Raw genomic sequence first — 22036 nt, 5'->3', positions numbered from 1 at the left:
CGTGAATGTAGTCTAATGTGACACATCACTGAAATCAGTATCTCAGCCCCTACATCATGTTGCTCTCAGATTACAGAGCAACCTGCTGAAAGATTCCATTTAATAGAACTGATCTTTTTAAACAGGCCAAATGGACATTTTGGGCCCCGTAAAGTTCATAGTCCAAGTGCAACTTCAACCCCTGCACCAACTATAGCTGCACCCCTGAGTCTGACACCCGGCTCCCTGACTATTCAGCTGTGATCTGCTCCGGCTGCAGTCGGATGTAGACAATGTATAGAGCCGGAACGGCACAGCTGGGGCCGAGGCTCAGAGAAGAACTGATCATGGCAGCACCAGGCGCCATTACCATTATATGATGGTAATGATGACCTGTCCTGTGGATAGGTTAACAGGTGCCAATTCCGAGAGCAGCGTATTACAGCTACAGGTCTGTACATCGAGTAGCTAAATAGGAAAGGAGTACTGAGAGAGAACATCGGACAAGTAGTTTATGCGCCTGGTGTATTAATCAACACCTTCACACAATTGCCGTTTTCCGTTTTTTCGCTTTCACTTTTCCCTTTCCTTCTTATATATTTGTCCGTCAATATAGCCATATGAGGGCTTATTTTTACTGGCCGAGTTGTACTTTTGAATGACTCCATTCATTCTAGCAAATAGTGTACAGGAAAGTAGGAAACAAATTCCACGTGTGTTGAAATTGCAAAAAAAGACCAATTCCACAATTGTTTTGTGCGTTTTTTATTTACCATGTTAACTATACAGTAAAACTGACCTTTCAATATGATTCTCCAGATCAGTATGAGTATGTAGATACCAAACGCGTCGGTTTTTTTTTCATTTAAGTGGTGAAATATTTTTCGGAAATTCATTAAAAAAAATCCAAAAATATTCTTGTGTAGTCATTTTCCGAGACCCGTAGCGTTTTCATTTTTCAGGATATGCGTGAGGGCTTTTCTTTTTGCATCCTGACTGAGCTAATATTTCACCTATACCATTTAGGGGTAGATAAGATGTTTTGATCACCTTTTATTGCAATGTTGTAGTGGCTAAAAAACATAAATCTGGAATTTGTATTTTTTTCTCATTACTGTATTCAATACTGTATTCATTAGTCCCCATAGGGGACATGAAGCTACGATCATCTGATGGCTTTTACTATACATAGCAGTGCTATAGAGACAATCACGATCTCCTATGAACGCTAGCTACAATGATCATAATAACAAGCACACAGGTCTTCAGCAGACACCAGCTGTCATGACAACCCATCGACGCCCCAAGATGAGGTCACCGGCACACCAATGGTGGAATGACACGCCCCCCCTCCAACCACGGCTGATAACCTGTTAGATCCTGCTGTCAAATCAGCCATCATGTGCGGGGAAAGATGTGCGCTCGCCGTGCAAGGCCCCATCAAAGTCAGGGAACCAGAATATGACGTACTGGTTTAGAGAGCAGAATATTGTACAGTAGAGACAGAGATGTTCATTCCAGTGATGTGTTACTGGCTTCTTAAAAGCTGGTTTTATGCTAATTTCAGTTTTGCCAAGAGTGTGCAAAGCAGTCATCAAAGCAAAAGGTGGCTACTTTGAAGAACCTAGAATATAAGACATAATTTCAGTTGTTTCACATTTTTTTGTTAAGTATATAATTCCACATGTGTTAATTCATAGTTTTGATGCCTTCAGTGTGAGTGTACAATTTTCATAGTCATGGAAATACAGAAAAATAAATGAGAAGGTGTGGCCAAACTTTTGGTCTGTACTGTATGTATAAATATATATGTAAAGTATATACTCTTGTATAAGCCGAGACACATAATTTTGCCACGAAAAACTGGGAAAACTTATTGACTCGAGTATAAGCCGGGAATGCACTGTCCCCTCATTCCTATCCTTGTAGGCATGGCTTCCTCATCCCCATCCTTCTATGCAGGGCCATCTCATCCCTATCCTGGCATGCATGGTCCCCTCATCCCCATCCTTGTATGCATGGCCATCTCATCCCTATCCTTGTATGCATGGCCTCATCATCCTCATCCTTATATGCATGGACATCTCATCCTTATCCTGGTATGCTTGCTTCCTCATCCCTATCCTTGTATGCATTGCCTCTTCATCCCCATCCTTGTATTTATTATTATTATCATTATTTATATAGCACCATGGTGCTGTACATGAGAATGGGTTGCATACAAATTACAGATATCACTTACAGTAAGCAAACTAACAATTACAGACTGATACAGAGGGGCGAGGACCCTGCCCTTGCGGGCTTACATTCTACAGAATGGTGGGAAAGGAGACAGTAGATTGAGGGTTGCAGGAGCTCCGCTGTTGGTGAAGCGGTAGCTCCAGTAGTGGTGAGGAGGCAGGGGGGGTCAGTGCAGGCTGTAGGCTTTCCTGACGAGATGGGTTTTCAGGTTCCGTCTGAAGGATCCAAATGTGGTTGATAGTTTGACGTGTTGGGGCAAAGAATTCCAGAGGATGGGGGATATTTGGGAGAAGTCTTGGAGGCAGTTGGGTGAGGAGCGAATAAGTGTGGAGGAGAGAAGGAGGTCTTGGGAGGATCGGAGATTACATGAGGGAAGATATCGGGAGATTAGTTCAGAGATATATGGAGGAGGCAGGTTATAGATGGCTTTGTAGGTCAGTATTAGTAATTTGAACTGGATACGCTGAGGGAATGGGAGCCAGTGAAGAGATTTGAAGAGGGGGGAAGCGGAGGAGTAGCGAGGAGAGAGATGAATTAGTCAGGCAGCAGAGTTAAGGATGGACTGGAGAGGTGCAAGGGTGTTAGGGTGTTAGCAGGAGGCCACAGAAAAGGATGATGCAGTAGTCGAGGCGGGAAATGATGAGGGCATGCACAAGCATTTTAGTAGATTGAGGGTTGAGGAAAGGACGGATTCTGGAAATATTTGTGAGCTGGAGGTGACAGGAGGTGGAAAGAGCTTGGATGTGCGGTTTGAAGGAGAGGGCAGAGTCAAGGGTTACTCCGAGGCAGCGGACTTCCGGTACGGGGGAAAGCGTGATGTCGTTAATTGCGATAGATAGGTCAGATAAGGAAGATCTAAAAGATGGAGGAAAGATGATGAGTTCAGATTTGTCCACATTGAGTTTGAGGAAGCGAGAGGAGATGAAGGAGGATATGGCTGATAGACACTCTGGGATTCTGGACAGCAGAGAGGGGACATCTGGGCCAGAGAGGTAGATCTGAGTGTCATCAGCATAAAGGTGGTACTGGAATCTATGGGACTTTGAGTTGTCCAAGGCCAAGTGTGTAGATTGAGAAGAGTAAGGCCGGGATCACACATACGCGATATACGGCCGAGTCTCGCAGGTGAAAACCCAGCTCTGGCGCCGGCACTCCGGAGCAGAGCATGCAGCCGCACAGCAATACATGGAGTGCCGGCGCCAGAGCTGGGTTTTCACCTGCGAGACTCGGCCGTATCTCGCGTATGTGTGATCCCGGCCTAAGGGTCCTAGAACAGAGCCTTGGGGGACTCCAACAGAGAGAGGGTGGGATGAGGATGTAGGGTGGGAGTGGGAGACACAATGTGCAGTTGGACAGGTATGAGGAGATCCGGGATAGGGCGAGGTCTTTGATGCCAAAGGAGGAGAGGATCTGTAGTAGGAGGCAGTGGTCAACTGTGTCGAAAGCAGAGGACAGGTCTAGAAGGAGTATAGAGTATTGTCCGTTAGCTTTGGCTGTAAGTAGGTCATTAGTAATTTTGGTGAGAGCTGTCTCAGTTGAGTTATTGGGGCAGAAACCAGATTGTAGATTGTCAAACAGCAAGTTAGATGAGAGGTGGAAGGAAAGTTCAGCGTGGACGTGCTGCTCCAGGAGTTTGGAAGCGAATGGGAGCAGCAATATTGGGCAATAGCTGGACATAGCAGTTGGATCGAGGGTTGGCTTTTTGAGGATAGGCATGATTGTGGCATGTTTGAAAGCAGAAGGGAAGGTGCTAGAAGTTAGTGATAGGTTGAAGAGGTGGGTTAGGGATGGGATAAGAGTGGCATGGTCAGCTCATCCCTATCCTGGTATTCATGGCTCCTCATCCCTATCCTTGTATGCATGGCCCCCATGAGAAAAGCATTAAAAAAAAACCATACTACTTACCTTCCCTGCGTGCCCATGCAACAACTTGTTTCGGTGCCAGCAGCTCATGCGGCTGGGCGATCATGTCTCCCCACTCATTAAGGGAATGAATATTCACCTCTCTCCATGACTATGGGAGTGGTGAGAGGTGAATATTCATAACTCTTAAGTAGCGTCACCCATGATCACCCAGCCACTGATGGAAGCTGGCGGCTGCGTCTGACATTGTGCGTGCTATAAAAGAAATGAATATTCACTGCCAGCGCAGTGAACATTCATTTCTCTTTAGCAGTGGGTAAAGGCTTTAGCCGCAGCCGCCGGCTCCTGCCTCCTGTGACCCGTTGCTCCGCCACTCCCCCTCTCCCACCGTCTTCTGGGACAATGACTCAAGTATAAGCTGGGGGGGGGGCGTTTTCAGAACAAAAAAAATGTCCTGCAAAACTTGACTTATACTCGAGTATATATGGCATATGTATATACATATATTTTTATTTCTTCATCTTTTACATTTTAAAAATTACAAAAAGGAAAATGGACCGCTGCAAAAGTTTGGGCACCCTAGGGAGATTTGTGTGTGCAGATAACTTTAACCAAGGTTTCAGACCTTTATTAGCCTGACCTGGTTATGGCTTGTTCACTATCATCATTAGGAAAAGACAGATGATGCACATTTCCAGCTTTATAAAAACAAAACCTGTTCGAAATGTGTAACTTTTGTCTAAAATACAAAGGAAATGTGTCATCTTTAGGACTTTTAGAGATCATTTCATCTTGAATTTGCTTAACTGTTCACAACAACAGTAATTTTGACCAGAGGTGCCCAAACTTTTACATGCCACTGTATTAATTCCAAGAACTAAATATGATTCTATTAAACACTTCCTAAGTGTATGTTCCCACGGTCAGTAAACGCTGCGGGTTGGACACTGCGTGCCTCCGCAGCGTCCAACCAGCAGCATCCAGTTGTTACAGCATAGTGGATGGGATTTCAAGAAATTCCATCTCCACTATGCTTGCACCGATGCCCACGGCTCACTCGCGGAGATGGACATGCGGCGCGTCTTTCCAGACCGCAGCATGTCTATTTATCCACCGCAAGATAAATATCACCTGTATTGGACGCGGTGATTCTGCACGGTTCAATGAACACATGCGGATTCACATATGTTCAAAAGCCGACAGCGCTTTGGACGCAGTGGATATGTGCTGCATCCAAGCGCTGCCGATTCCTGATCGCGTGCAGCTACCCTAAAAAGCTTGATCACAGCACAGGCGCAGCCCCAATGTATTAACCTCTTCTACATGTCACTTTTTTTTCTTGCTGTGTCATGTGTTCTCATGGTTTCATTCTTACACGACACTTGCAAAGTTTTGGTTTATTAATAATGCATGTCCCAAATTATTCACAAAATATATAAACTTATTCTTTATTGAATAAGTGTCTGCTGAGTGTAACCTCACATCAAAAAACATCCAGTTATTACAATAAAAGAAAACCGGCACAACTGATGGTCGAGAAAAGCATATAGTGACCATATAATAATTAAAAATCACCTAATATGCACTCACTATCTAATACAAATATGTGACAATGACAGTCAATATCTATAAAATCACTAATTACTAGCACCAATACAATAAACAAGGGCAATATTTATCTTTCTTGTTGAATCTAAATCAATAGTCCCCGAAAATGGCAGAGTGTAAACTTGGCCATACCCAGACAGCATAGTGATTAACACTGTTTTCTTCCTGGAGTCCTGCTGGCCTAGGGCAGAATCTGAATGAAGTTTGGCTGTTCCCCGTGTTTAAGTAAGCTTTCTCCCAAGCTTTAAAAACATATGGCCCCATTCATCAAGGCCGACGTTGTTCATACCAGTCTTGATGAGGGGCTGTATTCGTGTCAAATTCTCTCGATTCATGAATTAGTGCATGCCTCTTCAAGAATTTGTAGCATCCAAAGAGTGGTGCGCCATGCCAGAAATCTTACTCCAGTTAGGCACTTGAGTAAGATTTCTGGAGTAGTGAACACCACAGTTAGTCATGAAATAGATAGCTGTGGGTCTCGCCATGCCCCCTCCCATTTTGGCAGAATGGGAGAAACTGGCTTGAAAATGCCAAGAGTCGCTAAATTTTGGAGCAACTCCAAGTTGCGCTTAAACTTTGCAACTTTTCAAAGCTTTTACATCGGAATTGAGGTGTTTAGGCTTTGGCCAATTGAGGCCATAGTTAATTGTAGGTCTATAAAATTACATTCGGAAAGGGAATGATGACAATCTCTGCACAGTGCTGCAAAATGCAGGGTGGTCCAAAAGTAGGTGGACAGAAAATAACATTTATTTTGATTTATTATTATTATTTATTTTGAATTTTTATTTCTGTTAAACCAGAGAGTTATGTGACACAAAATAGTTAATAAATAACATTTCCCACATGTCTACTTTACTTTTCAGCACAATTTTGGAAACAAATTTTTTTTGGTTAGGAAGTTATAAGGGTTAACAGTTCACCAGCGACTTCTCTTTTTTACAACAAAATTTACAAAACCATTTTTTTTCGGGACCACCTCACATTTGAAGTCAGTTTGAGAGGTCTATATGGCTGAAAATACCCCAAAGTGACACCATTCTAAAAAATGCACCCCTCAAGGTGCTCAAAACCCCATTCAAGAAGTTTATTAACCCTTCACAGCAGCAGAAGCAACATGGAAGAAAAAAATGAACATTTAACTTTTTAGTCACAAAAATGATCTTTCAGCAACAATTGTTTTACTTTTCCAAGGGTAAAAGGAGAAAGTGGACCACAAAAGTTGTCCAATTTGTCCTGAGTAAGCTGAAACCTCATATGTGGGGTTCCTACCAGGGAAGTAGTGACATTTTGAAATGCAGACTTTAATGGAATGGTCTGCGGGCTTCATGTTGCGTTTGCAAAGCCCTTGATGTGCCTAAACAGTAGAAACACCCCACAAGTGACCCCATTTTGGAAACTAGACCCCCCAAGTAACTTATCTAGATGTGTGGTGAGAACTTTGAACCCCAAAAACCATGTTTGATAAATCTCCCCCTTCATAACCCTATTACACACATACTGTCCACCTACTTTTGGACCACCCTGTATGTTGGCACTGTATAATAATAGAAAAAAACACTAATGCCCTACAGAACACAAATATGTTTAACAAATAACATTATATACTGCAGATTTTCTGGCAGCATAGTCGCACACCTGTGTGAACCTAAACATAGGGCTGGATTCATGAAGGTGTTTTCGAAGGAATTCTCATGCAATTCACATTAAAATTTTACAAAACTCAAAGTAGCACAAACATTTTGCAACATTTGTTGTTTTCATGCCAGTCCCAGAAAGCGTTGCTAAAATGAGCAAAGTTGGGGCAGAATGGTGCATGGCAAAGCCTGCCAGGCCAGTTCTTCAAACTATAAGCTGCAGTAGTGGAGTAAATTATGCCAGAAATGAACTCCGGTTGCAAATTGGAGTTCTATTTCTGGAAGTGGTACACAGCATTACTATGCAGCGGGCACCTCTTAATGAATTAGGCGCATCTTATACTGTCTTTATTAAAGGGAACCTGTCACCTGGTTTGTCCCATACGACCACCACCTTTCAGCCTTGATATACAGCATTCTAATATGCTCTATATATTCCCCCAATCTGCACCTTTTATTATACTTCCTATGGGGCAGTCTGGTCCGATGGGCATCGCTGGTCTTGGTCCGGTGCCTCCCTTCTTCTTTCGATGCTGTCCTCCTTCTGAGCTTTGCGTGGATGACGCGTCCTACATCATCCACACAGTGTTCCCCAGCATCGCGCTCCTGCACAGTCGTAATTCTCTGCTCTGACCAGGGCAGCGCAAAGTGCTGCAGTGAACATACATCAGGAAAGGTCAAAGGGCCCCGACGCGCATGCGCATTGCAGTACTTTAATCTGGTCTAGTCAGGGCAGAGAAGTACGTCTGCTCTTGAGCTCGATGCTGGGGAAAACTGTGTGGATGACGTAGGACGCATCACCAGCACGGATCACAGAAGTAGGACAGTATCGCAAGAAGAAGGGGGCACCGGATAAAGACAAGCAACGCCCATCGGACAGGACCGCCCTGCAGGCGAGTATAATAAAAGGTATTTTTCTTTGGTTGCAGGTCGGATTGGATGCATATATACAACATATTAGAATGCTGTATATGAGGGCTAAATGGTGCTGATCTTATCTCATATGGGACAAACATGGTGACAGGTTCCCTTTAAAACTGTCGCGCACAATGACAGCCTTAATGGATCAGGCACATAGCCCTTATTTATTGGTGGATGGCTAGCATTTCATCTTTTCACTAGGTAACAAAACACCTGTTTATACTTCTATTATTCCCATTGTTAATTCAGACGAACTCAAGTACCATTAAAACAGTGCTTCAAACTATACAGACAAAGCTATGAATCATTAAAGCGATGCAAAGAATACTTTCCCATCAAGCTGTATTGTGTACAATGTCAGAAAAATCTTCTTAGTTAAATATGCCATGACAGAATGTCCTGTCCCAGATTAAGGCAATCCACCGACAGAACAGATGAATGAGACCGTGGAGACATTTAAATAAGTTTATCCAAAATGAATGCAAAGGGATGTGTGATGCAAGCTTTTAAATAACCATCATTCTAGTAACATTCTTGACAATATTCTACAAAATGGCAAAATTATAAAGCCTAAACTTTCAGCACTTTTTACTTTAACAAGAGGCTCCTTTGAAGACAAGTGGGACACGATGACCTGCTCTTCCAAAGATTTTTAGAGACATTAAATTGAAATAGATGCCATGTAGTAGGATAGGATCAAATCGGAGTTAGAAAGGAAATACTGCAATCTCAACAAACAGGAGCAGGGAGTCATTCTGCCACAAAACCATTACCAAGAAAAGACCCACATACCTTTTTCTTTTTTTTTTTTTTCAGATGATTTAATGCTTCATTTCCTGGCTGCCATTTTATCTAGAAAACATAAAAATCATAATAAAATCAGCGAAAAGTGAAATCAGGAAACCTGTTGAGCAGGCACGTATGTAGATTTTTCTCAAGAGAGGGGGGAATAGAAAAATGTATTATGGAGCTTTGGCCAGTCACTTGTTCAAATTACATTATCAGGCTTTATCATAGTCCCTTCTAGAGCTGGCAGAACCGAGGATGAGGCTGCTGGGAATCGGACAGAGAGGTTTCTATTCTATTCTTCTGTTGAGAACACATGGCCCCATTCTTCACACATACTGGCAGCTACATTCTTGTTTATTATTATTATTATTATTATTATTAATAATAATAATTTCTTTCTATAGCGCCAACATACTCCGCGGCACTTTATATTTTAGAGGAGACTTGTACAGACAATAAAAGATATTACAGAATAACAATAACCACATAAATTAACAGATACCAGAGGTGTGAGGACCCTGCTCGCAAGCTTACAATCTAGGAGGAAATAGGGAAGACATGGAAGGGGGACGGTAACAATTGCTTGCATTGTACGGTACAGCCATCAATGTAATAAATAAGGTGCTGAGGTAATGCTGCGTGAAACGGTAACAAACCAGAATGTGTAAAAGTACAGACACAGAGGGGTATTAAATGCATAAAGTGTGTGAGAAGATGATACGAGGGTCCTGGTTGTGAAGAAAATTTTATATGGGCAAAACAGGGATTGTTAGATAAATGTGTTGAGGCGGTAGACCAGTCTGAAGAAATGTGTTTTTAGGGCACGCTTAAAACTGTGGGGATTGGGGATTAATCTTATTGTCCTGGGTAGTGCATTCCAAAGAATTGGTGCAGCACGCAAGAAGTCTTGGAAACAGAAATGGGAGATTTGAATTATTGAGGAGGTTAATCTTAGGTCGTTAGGAGAACAGAGGGCACGGGAAGTGTGTTAGATGGAGAGAAGGGGGGGGAGATGAACCATGGAATGCTTTATGGGTGATAGTGATAAGTTTGTATTAAACTCTGGACTCTGTTTCAACAAAGTCATCGATACTGTACAGCCTGTCCTAGCACGAGTGTACTCTGCTTCACCGAAAAATAGTTCCCCCTTGTGCGCAACACAACAACAGTTTTCTCACTGCGCCACACACAATTTCAGTTCTCCCTTATGCTAGGGTCACACGAGTGTAGATTCTCTCCTCTAAGAGAATCAGATTAATTACACATGTCTGCAAGGGTAAAATTATTTGAAAAGAGGTGACTTTTATATACTTTCAATAGCTGAACTCAGTAAAATATAGACAAAATTCCATCAAGTACAGTTTTTTCACAAACACTAACGCCATAGGCTCTTTTTGCACCATACTTTGACCTCTTTGCGTCACCTTTGGTGGATGATTTTGGTGTCATTAGATTGGTTCGAAATGTTTTTTCATGGTACAGAAGCAGAGAAAGAAATTCCTTCCATGCTTTTCTCAAGACAGTGCTCTAGTTTATTGCAGTGATGTTCCTGGGCTGACGGAAACATTAAACATTGAGTACAAATATGCTTCAGTGTCTGTAGGGCATTCTGTGCATTTGAAGGAAAGCTATGAGGATTTAGACTTTATTCTCAAGAAACTTAACTATGAGGATCAAAAATGGTCAATATGTGGTAATCTGAAAGCTCTTTCTATGTTCCTTGGAAGTGACAAGTTAGTCTTAGATCTTTGTATACATAGTCTTTCTGACTGAACACTCCACCCATGAACAGCTCGATCTTACCTACCCATATAATTGTAGGCTATCAGCCCAGGAGAGGTATTGTATTAGGCTAGGTTCCCATCAAAGAAGGTCGCCTAGTTAATGGCTGTTGGGTACATTTGAATTGTCCACTTTATGGGCGGAGTATATTCATTTTAACTTTTTTTTCTAGAGCAGCATTGCAATTCCAAGTTTTATATATTCACTGTTTGCATATTACCGCGTTACAGAGTGTATCTTTAATTTGTTAGTTGCATCGTGGACAACATTATGAAAAGTTTCAAAGTCTTGGGTTGTCTGATGAATTTGAAGTTACATTTTTTACATTCCCATTTGGACAACTTGAAAAACTTGGTGTTTGTTGTCCCTCATGGATGGCCAAAGAAAATGCTATGCGCACAGCATTTTGTTTGGCCATCCATGAGGGACATTGTCATCCTCTATGGGTCCCCTGATGAACCCCGAGAATTACAGGGGGAAATGCATCAGGATGAGACAATTAATTCTACTGACGGCTGATAAGTATCATGTTCTTCACACCAATTTCAGATTAATAGTCGTGACGGTTTTGTACCCTGAATTATGGGGCACTAGTTGATTACTTAAAACTCTGTATATAACTGATACAGGAAAGATATATATCTTGGTACCGTGTAGCCAGTGGATAGAAAAATATTTAGAATTGGTATCAACCACTGAGGACTCTCAATTCTAAATATTTTTGTATATAACTGCATATTTTTCTGCTGAAAGGGCTGAATATCCAATTTGAGATGAGGGATATATATGTGTGATCCACATTTTGATTGAGGTTTAACAGTACTTTCAGGGTCACCATCGTGGAGCGGCGGTGTTTTTTCGCCTACATTAGGGTGTCAACCTTTGTTGTCAGGTAGCGTGATTAGGGCTTTCTAGGGATTGAATAGCCGCCATAATTATAATTTAATAATATTGTATATGAATCGTGGTTCATTTGTGACCATACCATGATTTGCCCTGCTTGGTTACACCCCGTGCAATACTATTTTTTAGAAGATTGTTGTGAGTAGTATACTATTAATTATATAAGCTAAGTAAATTTTTAGGGGTCTATTTTTTGATTGTGGTTCTAATACTATTGTGGCCATGTCAGTCTATTTTTTAGTTTGTATTCTTTCTGCCTTTATACGCAAACAGTGCACCTTTTAGTGACTGTCCACAGTAATATATATAAAATGAGATTGTCAGCTCACCTCCTCCTCTAGGTAATATGTCCTCCAGGCTGCACGGATCCACTGGGTGAAGGTTGATATGCATCAAATGGTTAACATCCAGCGCCTCTTTGGACAAATGATCCCAGGAAATCCAAGCTTTCTTAAAACATCTATTTATTTCTTCATATTAAAAACAGGTAACAAAAAAGGTCAGGCATTTTGGATACACTCATGATTAAGAAAAAGGCATAGAGACCAACATTTTTCGACCCAGGCAGGTCTTAATCATGGAATTTCCTGGGATCATTTGTCCAAAGAGGCGCTGGATGTTAACCAGTTGATGCATGTCCACTGTAATATTGCCCCAGCAAATACTGTAACAATACTGTCCCTTTAGTGCTTTAACACAGTAAAATTGCCCCCGAATGCCTCCATACAGTAAAAATGCCACTTGTGCCCTTCAACATTAAATGTATGCCTGAAGAATAATACATTTCCAACCTAACCCAATTATCAAAATGGAATGAAGTGGCATGCCTCTTTCCTATGGCCTCTGCTGTCAGTTGCTTTGGCACAGGCAGATGTACTGGAGTAGAATTGTCTGTGGCATATTAAAGTGTATGGTGGAGCAAGAAGCCATTGGCTACCTACTCCACAATTGTATTCAACTATATAAACACAATTGAAATGAGTGCACATCAGCAGCTTTAACCATTAGGCCACCCCCTACATCATGTCCCAGATGTTTTTTTTTTCAAGATTTAAAATTCCTTTTTTTTTTTAACCAAATAAAGTTTATTGAGGACATAAAAAGGATCACATACAGTGCAGATACAGCAAATTACCCAAGTTTTGGTGTACAATAAATCATTACCAGGAACAAATGTAAACATATTTAGTACATGCTGGTAACAGTATTGAAGAGATTATGGAACAGATACAGAGTACTTGAATATTATATATCCAAAACATACTGTATCTTAGTGGTTCTACCCACAAACAAAAATCATACAACATACCGTACATTAATTTAAACATTAATCTATTTCTATCTGGTGAGATAGGTTGACCAAGGGTGGGTCTGAAGCTACTCAAGACCACGCAGAAAGTTTGGACCCAAAAGCCCTCCTCCCTCTCTTCACCCAGCCACCCTACCCACTTTTCACCAGCTAAGCAGACATGTGGGGTTCAATCCAACTTCCTCAAATTTTGGGAATTATATAGATACATTTTTTTAAAGTGAGGGAAAGGTTTACTGGCGATTTCCATTGCAAGATGGTAGGTAATCTGGAAGACATCCAATGTCTGGCCACACATTTTTTATGGCTATTAATAGAACCTCCATCAGGAATAATCTATTTACAGCCCTTTGGTATTGTTCAGGGTCAACAAAAAGTAGACAAGTCTTATCATCATATGTGATGGGGATTTCCATGTGGTCATGTAGAAACTGAAACACTTGGGACCAGTATTAGGGAATCTCTGGGCAATCCAGCAGAACGTGGGAAAAAAAACGTTTCCGGGCCCCTGTGACATTTGGGAAACTCATCTGGGAATTGAGATTGTACTCTGTTCATTCTAGACATGGTGTAATATGTACTGTGAATAATGTATAATTGTGTGACTCTTTCGGTATATTTAAGGGAAAATGTTTAGGGGCTTTCAAGGTGACATCCCAGTGCTCACTGTTTCTAGATCTGTCACACATCTGCTTCTCACCCCGTCATGTAGCGGTTCTATGCTCTCTGCCAGCAAAAGGGCATTTAAATGAGATATCAGCTCAGATCTAGGGGGATTCAAGAGCATCTGAGCTACTGGATCCTCAGATGCTACTGGACAGGTGAACCCGGGAACAAGGTTCAAAAGGCATGTCACAGTTGAAGGCGGTGAAAAAGGTAATTGTTTTGAAGGTTCACCTCTTCGTTAAATGTCTGTAAGAGCTTAAGGACCCTAGACACAAAGACCTGACCGAGGTAGATCAATACCACTCTTTCCCACATACAGGTGCTTCTCACAAAATTAGAATATCATCAATACGTTAATTTATTTCAGTTCTTCAATACAAAAAGTGAAACTAATACAGTATATTATATAGAGTCATTACAGAGTGATCTATTTCAAGTGTTTATTTCTGTTAATGTTGATGATTATGGCTTACAGCCAATAAAAACCCAGAAGTCATTATCTCAGTAAATTAGAATAAATAACAACTGCAAAGGCTTCCTAAGCATGTAAAAAGGTCCCTTAGTCTGTTTCCGAAGGCTCCACAATCATGGGGAAGACTGTTGACTTGACAGATGTCCAGAAGGCAGTCATTGATGCACTCCACAAGGAGGGTAAGCCGCAAAAGGTCATTGCTAAAGAAGCTGACTGGACTGTTCACAGAGTGCTGTATCCAAGCATATTAATGGAAGGTTGAGTGGCAGGAAAAAGTGTGGTAAAAAAAGGTGTACAAGCAGCCTTGAAAGGAATGTTAAGAAAAGGCCATTCAAAAATTTGGGGGAGATTCACAAGGCGTGGACTGCTGCTGGAGTCATTGCTTCTAAAGCCACCACACACAGACGTATCCAGGACATAGGTTACAAGTGTCACATTCCTTGTGTCAAGCCACTCATGACCAATAGACAACGCCAGAAGCATCTTACCTGGGCCAAGGAGAAAAAGAACTGGACTGTTGCTCAGTGGTCCAAGGTGTTGTTTTCAGCTGAAAGTAAATTTAGCATTTCATTTGGAAATCAAGGTCCCAGAGTCTGGAGGAACAGTGGAGAGGCACATAATCCAAGCTGCTTGATGTCTAGTGTAAAGTTTCCACAATCAGTGATGGCTTGGGGAGCCATGTCATATGCTGGTGTAGGTCCACTGTGTTTTATCAAGACCAAAGTCAGCGCAGCCACCTACCAGGAAATTTTAGAGCACTTCATGCTTCTCTCTGCCGACAAGCTTTTTGGAGATGGAAATTTCATTCTCCAGCAGGACTTGGCACCTGTCCACACTGCCAAAAGTGCCAATACCTGGTTTAAAAACAACAGTGTCGCAATGGCCCTCAGGAAAAACTCCAATAATCAAGGAATCCCAGTCGGGCGCGAATCTCATAAATTGGCGCTATACGCAGATGACCTCCTATTGTACATCACTAATCCTAAAACATCACTGCCCTTTATTCTGAAAGAATTTGAGTCATATAGTTGACTCAGTAATTTTAAGGTAAATCTTTCTAAGTCAGAGATTTTGAACATCAATATCCCACAGGAGGAGGCACAATTGTTGAAGGAGTCCTTTCCGTTGGTGTAATGGTTCTATGAAATATCTTGGGGTCCAATTGCCCTCAGACTGGTCCCAGCTCATCCTTCTGAATCATGAGCCTTTGCTTAGTCATGTCAAGGCTAAGCTCAAGGCTTATGATAAAACACAATTATCTTTGTTAGGTAGAATTAACGTATTAAAGATGGACATTCTTCCGAAACTGCTTTATGTATTTCAAGCAGTTCTAATTGCACTCCCCTTATTCTTTTTTTAAGGTGCTAAGTACAATCTCTATCAATTTCATTTGGAGATCAAAAAGATCGAGACTAGCCATTCAATTTTTGGCTAGATCTAAATCTTGTGGGGGGGGGGGGGGGGGAGGAGTGCTGGCCTTCCAAAATTTCAACTCTGTCATGCTGTGTGGCTGTGCTGGAGTGGATGGTGGACTGGTTTCATGGTGCGAATCAGAAGCGTTGAGTCATTCTTATCGTGCCTAGACTTAACTTCTCTACCCTGGATTTCTAAGCACTTTCGTTCTTCAAAGGGAGCACTCCCCCTTTAACAGTTGATATTCTCAGAGTTTGAGACCAATTTGTAAAGAAACTTTAGATTTCTAAGATCCCGGGATCTATGACACCAATCATTGACAATTCAGAATCCCCTCTGCAATTGGATTGAGTAAATTCCTGCTCTTCAACTATAAAACTAGACTCCATCAGGTCCTTGAAAATTTCATGAATATACCATCACTAAACAAGATTAAAGCTCTCTATCCCAATCAACCCATACTTTGGTTTTCATATCTCCAGTAACGTTCATTCATTGATTCCCTTCAGCCGTTCTCGGTGCTCAAGTCCGACCCTTCTCAGTTTGATTCATTGCTGATCAGAGAAGCTGCACCCAAGCATATGATCTTCTAAATATTTTACATTTTGTCATCTCAGACTAATACAGAGCTCCTATGGTTCAAGAAAGAGTGGGAGAGAGAGATTGGGATAACCTTCTCATAGGAGCAATGGAAAAAAAAAATTTCTTTTGCACACAGACTTCCATTGGCTTGCAAAGCCTAAGAAAAAAATTACAAAATCATAACTAGATGGTATCGTTGCCCAGCAGATCTTCATAAGATATTTCCCTCTGTCTCCAATAAATGCTGGAGATATGAAAGTGCTAAAGGCACTATGCTTCATATCTGGTGGGAAGGCCCTCAAATAAGTGGCCTCTGGAGGAAAGTCTTGATGTTCACAAACACATTACAGGGGAATAGTCAACTAGAACTCCCCAGATCAGACGTCTTTCTATGACACCAGGGTCTTTTAAATCACCTATCGCTACTAGAACAGTCATTCCCAGACACTGGCATTCTAGAATCACTCCATCTATCCAAGAATGGTCTTTTGAAATTGATTTTTTGTGAAGAATGGAAAGACTATCTGCTCATAAATAAAATTAGTGGATTGTATTCAGAGATTCCCCTGAGTACCCCTCAATCCTTCTGTTGTGTTGAAGACACCATATATTGTACTTGTACATATCTGAATCTGGGTGGATTCATGAACCTTGCTCATCTCTTCCTCTCCCCTTAGGATCTCTTCTTGACTTTTCAGTTTTGTTATAATTTTCTACTAAAAGTTCTTTTCTTTGTCAGGCTTGACAAAGTGCAAATTGATTGCAAGAAGTTAATGAACAATTTGTTAATATGTCATACTTTTCTTAAAAAGAAGAAGGGGGTATTCTGATATGTGATTTGACGTTAACATATTGACTTGATATTTTTGAAAACTTTTGACAGTATCACTATAGTATGTGCCACTATAGTGAAAACTACCTCTTTGGTTGTATTTAGAAATGTTGTAACAATATGCAGTTATCACTTAATAAACTAGTTCATGAAAAAAAAAACAACAGTATCACTGTGCTTGATTGGCCAGCAAACTCGTCTGACCTTAACCCCATAGAGAATGTATGGGGTATTGTCAGGAGGAAGATGAGAGACACCAGACCCAACAATGCAGATGAATTTAAGGCTGCTATCAAAGCAACCTGGGCTTCCATAACACCTCAGCAGTGCCACAGGCTGATCGCCTCTATGCCACACTGCATTGATGCAGTAATTGATGCAAAAGGAGCCCTGAACAAGTATTGAGTGCTTTTGCTGACCATACATTTCAGCAGGCCAACATTTCAGATTTTAAAATCATTTTTCAAGCTGGTGGTATAAAGTATTCTAATTTACTGAGATAATGACTTTTGGGTTTTCATTGACTGTAAGCCATAATCATCAACATTAACAGAAATAAACACTTGAAATTAATCACTCTGTTTGTAATGACTCTATATAATATATGAGTTTCACTTTTTGTATTGAAGAACTGAAATAAATTAACTTTTTGATGATATTCTAATTTTGCGAGAAGCACCTGTAGGACTCTATTCCAGATTTGATAGTTCTATGATTGTTTTATTATGCCAAAGTGGGTGTGGCTGTAATAGGGAAGGGACTGAAGGAACCTCTGTGCTGAGAGGAGACTTGTGGAATCCTCTTAGAGGAGTAAAGCAGCACATAAAATGGATGCAAGATTTCTGGGTTATAGGGATGGACAATTTTCATTAGGGCTCTCAAAAAACCACCCGCCTCCTAATGAGACAGATGAAAAAGCTGGGCCACTTTTTCATTAAAACGGCTAATCATGTGCAAAAATGACTTTATACAGTTAGATCGAACCTGCTCATTTAGTCATAGGGGTGTGCTTCATTTGATTTAGTCATGGTTTTCGCCATCCAGGCAATTTGAATGATGTACCGGGGTTGCGCAAACGTAACTCAAATTCGCCTTGACGAATCCTGTGCTTGTGCAGTGCCAATCGGGGAGCTGTGCATGCGCTATGACGAGCGACTCCCCGCGCTTGCGCGGTGACGAGTGGCTCCGGCCGCACACAGTCAGTGAAGCTGAATACTACACACAGCTTCAGAGTGCACGCACGATTGACACTGCGCAAGTGTGGCTCCATAATACACACTGTGCAAGCGCAGGATTTTTCAAAGCAGATTTGAGTGACGTCAGTGACAGAATGAAATGAAGCACACCCCTATGACTAAATGAGAAGGTAGGAAGTAACTATATAAAGTGCTTTTTGCACATGATTAGACCGCCTTTTTTAATGAAACGCCCATTGCATCATTCACAGCGCACTGGGGACATTTTACATGATAAAAAGGACATGACTGTTTCCCTTTAAGTTTATGGGAAGACTCAAAATTTCCAGTGCTGACCCTTATTTTCAACACTTCTGTAATTCTCCCTGGCATGCTGGATATCCACTTCTGGGTCAAATCCAAATCCTGACAAGTTTCTGGTAAGTATGCTACTATTGCTGCAACATCCACAAAACAGGATATTGAAGACATAAACCAGATAAGATATTTTAATATATAATGGAAGAGCTCTAAAATCTTGTTTACGACTGACCTTGAGAATGAAAAAAGCTTAAAGCATCACTCCAGGTTTTTTTTACTTCACCTCCAGACAGGTATCAATAATGTATGCTCCCTGTGTGTAGTAAAATACACGCCATCTTCTTCTGTCTCCGCTCCGGTCTCTCTCCACAATCTTGTAACGGCAGCTCTTACTAGCCGGAAGTCACTGCTAACGATCACTACCTCTCAATATGAGTCTATCAGAACCGCAATCTGAGTGTCATAGATTTACATTAAGTATTTCCAATCTTCCCAACAAACAATGGGTGATTCAGCAGATCACAACTTTGGTCATGTGGTACAGAAAATGATCAGAGCAGCACTGGGCACAGCAGAGGATGGAAACCGGTAAGTATTTTAGTACACCCAGGGAGCATACATTACTGATACCTATCCTGTGGGGAAACAAAAAAACAAAAAGTGGAGTTGTACTTTAAAACCTTTTGGAACTGCTCAGAGATTTCATCATTCTACAGCAGGGACTTGATGGGGTACATGCTTCCTTTGAATGATGTTCTGCTCACATTTATGATTCAGTGTCTTTAAAACATAAAACAGAACAAAGAAACAAATAGTTACGGTAATGTGATGAAGACCAGAATGAACCGAATGTTCCTAGATAGGCTATTGATTAAATTCACAGTTTTACATTCCTTAGACATGTCATTCATAAGCGTCAGCCTCACTGATGCAATATGATCTCAGCATCTTATCCTCTGCAGCTAAGAATAAACTGGAGGCTTCACCCAGACATGTCAAATATTACTCAGATAATTTACCTGGATTTACATTTTCCAGACATTCATTCCTGAAAATCAGAGCCAGCATTGCTTAGACTAGATTGTAATGTGATGCATGCAGCCATGATTATTGAGTTCCACTACCCAGCACTGCTACATAAGGGCCAAGGGGAAAAGCCACGAGTAGAAAGAATTGGGGTTTAGTTATTACATTTAACTGGTGTACTACAAATTCTGAGAAGGAAACGTGAACTGGAAATTGCTAGGTCTCATAAGGAAGTAATAATTCATTTTCTCTACATCAGTATTGGGTCCCACAGTTGTAAGAGACATAACGCTGAAAAATGTATTAATCAAAAATACAGTAATATATAATGCATGAATGATTGTGAGATTTTTAGTCTTTTCAACTTGCAAGACAATACAGACAAAAAGTCACCTTTGAAAAACATGTGACTATTACCATCTTATGATGGCCTTTATGATCAACAATATTTATGGGATATCACAGGATATGCCACAAAGAGTCTCAGAATTAAAAGACCCACTGCACTTGGCTGTTTCAGCAACTCCCATAAACTTACTGGTCTCCATTTCGGCTGTTTCCAGCACTGTTATGGTCATCATGTGTCCACATCTGGGACCTGCTGATTCACACCACATCCTCTGTGTGCAGCTGAGTGCACTGCTTTTGGCCTAGGTTACCAGCACGATACAATACACTGTATGCACAGTACATCACACACCCCCACATACAGAACTCTGCTACATCAACATATAAACAACTCTACATGAGCGTACACAACTCTGCTTTATTAAGACACACAGCTCTACAACGACGTCAGTCAGTGACGTCACCGCTAGTCACTGAAGCTCCGCTCCCAGCATTTCATTCATTCCCCAGTAGTTTACAGCCAGGAGCAGTCGCATTAGCAGTGCTCCTGGTTGTGAACTGTACATACCCCAGATATGAATGACTGCGTGGGACTGACTGTACGCCGGACAGGTATGGGTATATTGTTGGTTTATTATTTTAACATTTTTTACAGGAGATCGAGGGCTTCGCTTGGAATGGCATACTAATAAAGATGGAAAAACTGTGTATATTGTTTTATTTCATTAAAAGACTTTTTTCTTACTGTGTGTTGTTTGATTAATCCTTTAACAACTCTCCATTACTAAGCCGGCTTAATGTCACCTTACAATAGGAAGGTGACATTAACCCCTCTTTACCCCACTTGTCACCGCTACAGGGCAAGTGGGAAGAACTGGACAAAGCTCCAGAATTGGCACATCTAATAGATGCGACTTTTGTGGGCTGCTGTTTTTAGGCTGGGGGGGCCATATCCATGGCCCCTTACCAGCCTGAGAATAGCAGCACGCACGTGTGAGTTTTGAAGGGTTGGTTTATAAATATAGGGGGGACCCCCAAGTCTGTTTTCTCTTTCATTCAATTTCCCCTGCTCACCCTGCTCGTTGGCAGAGCAGGGGACAATGGATGAAAGCCTTGTTAAGTACCACATGCAGGGGAACAGCGCTTACAGTGTACACATGGCACATTTGGCGGCCCGTGTGTCTGGATAAAAAAGGACATGTCTGCGTGTTTTGCACAAGGACACTCGGTTCGTCACAACACGCTGACATGTGAATAGACCCATTCATTTGAATGGGTCGTGTGTGACTCCGGTACGTGAGAAAACTGTCACTACACGTACCGGAGGCACTGACGTGTGAAACCGGCCTAAGCCAGCAAAGTACGGCATCAAGATATCGACACTTTGTGGCAGAAGTTCATATCCTCTAAATGCTCAGGTATATACAGGAAAAAAGCCTGGAGAAAAACCTAAAAATAATCAGGGTATGCGAGTTGTTTCAGATTTGACATATGGACAAACAGGACGAAATATGACATGTGACAACTTTTTTACATTGCACCAACTGGGGCAATTTTTGCTAAAACAAAAACTTACAATGCTGGGCACTGTAAGAAAAAGCAAGCCTGAACTGCTGCAAAGTATCATTGGTAAAAGAGATCTTCATAGTTCAACGTTTTACTTTACTGGAGATACGACAGTGTTTTCTTACATTCCCCAAAAAAACAAACAGGTCATTCTAATGAGCCCGATGCACCATGACATTGCAGTACGTAGTAGAGATGACAAAAAGCCGCAGATGACATTAGATTATAATTCCCCAAAGAAGTTGATACACAAGATCAACTAATAGCTATGTACACAAGCAGATGCAAAACTAATCGGTGGCCAATGGTTTTATTTTATAACTTTGTAGATGTATCTGCCTACAATGCATTTATTTTATAAACCCTGATCGGAACCCAAGTAAACTGCATAAACGAAGACTTTTTCTGGACGAATTAGGAAAGTCACTTGTTATGCTGTCTATTTTAGGAAGTAAAGCAAAACCCAGAAGTGAAGGAGCAGCAGCCATAGTAAACCGTATCCAGCAGCATGCTCAACAGCGCAAATCCACGGCCTCCAGAAAAGGAAAGGAGGCAGCATTTGTCCATCTTCGTGTGATAAAACAAATATTACATGTTCTAGTT

At 41.3% G+C, this 22036-nt stretch overlaps 1 protein-coding gene across 1 annotated transcript in view; it reads right to left on the bottom strand.

Moving 5' to 3' along the window:
- ARVCF (ARVCF delta catenin family member) overlaps positions 1-22036 on the bottom strand; it is a 1196801-nt gene that overhangs the window by 444480 nt on the left and 730285 nt on the right. Inside the window, exon 7 of the mRNA XM_077293391.1 lies at positions 9042-9101. The gene's annotated coding sequence lies outside the window, so the exon portion shown is untranslated. The remainder of the gene's footprint in view (positions 1-9041; positions 9102-22036) is intronic.

The sequence above is a fragment of the Ranitomeya variabilis genome, chromosome 1, assembly GCF_051348905.1.
Source record: "Ranitomeya variabilis isolate aRanVar5 chromosome 1, aRanVar5.hap1, whole genome shotgun sequence".
NCBI classification, from domain to species: Eukaryota; Metazoa; Chordata; class Amphibia; order Anura; family Dendrobatidae; genus Ranitomeya; species Ranitomeya variabilis.
This window is presented reverse-complemented; position numbering and strand designations above follow the sequence as displayed.